Here is a 942-nt window from a genome sequence, read left to right on the forward strand (position 1 = left end):
TGCCTCCTTGTTGTCTTGATTCCATGTGAAATTAAGACGGAAAAAGTATGGGTTATGTTAAAAATAACATATAATTAACTTCGAAGGATTCAGGATTGCCACATAACCCACAAAAAACAAAGACAGACAACGGACTCAAACTCAAAGTAACTGTAGATGAGTGTATTAAAACACTTCCAGCTAAATGTAATTCGACAGCTGAATCCTACAGAAAAAATGGTCCGTTTCAGTTATTACATGATTAGATTATCACTGATATGAAGGCGGGATTCCACTGTCAATTTCAGGTCAGTCGTTTTGTAAAGTGGTTTCCATGTCTCAAGGTCGTACGATGAAAGGAAACTCTGGGACATGAGCAATTTATTTATTACATGAAACCATCACTATTTATTGCACTACAGCACAGTATTGAGTTACTTTCTTTGACCATTTTAAATAAGCTTATAATAACTGGAGGACACGCGATAATCATCAAATGCAGACATAGAGACGTGTCTGTGGAAGCCCAGACTCAATCAAGTGATCGCGTAAATGAACTGACAAACAATAATATCCTTTCCTACTTTCCTGAGGAGCCGTGAAACAGTGAGTGAGTGTGTGTGTGTGATTTTTCCTGGCTAATAACCACATCATGTGAGATAATTATCATTAGGGGAGAGTGCCGCTCCACTGATGAGGTGAGCCGTTGATGAAGATGACCTCGCTGAGCTTCTGTTGTGTGATTTTTCAAAGTGTTAGGTGTGGGTTTCATCATGTTGCTGAATCTCTGCAGCAGCAGCAAATTGCACAAAATAATGAGAGAAGGGGGGGAAGGGTGCATATAAAAAGTGTTTTGTCATTTTCCCCACCGGAGCTCACACAGTGTCTTCATAATGGTGCTCTCTTTATTGCGAGCATAAGGATGTACTAATTACAAACATATTGGTGGAGAAATGAGCACAC

The sequence above is a fragment of the Solea senegalensis genome, linkage group LG13, assembly GCF_019176455.1.
Source record: "Solea senegalensis isolate Sse05_10M linkage group LG13, IFAPA_SoseM_1, whole genome shotgun sequence".
Classification (NCBI taxonomy): Eukaryota; Metazoa; Chordata; class Actinopteri; order Pleuronectiformes; family Soleidae; genus Solea; species Solea senegalensis.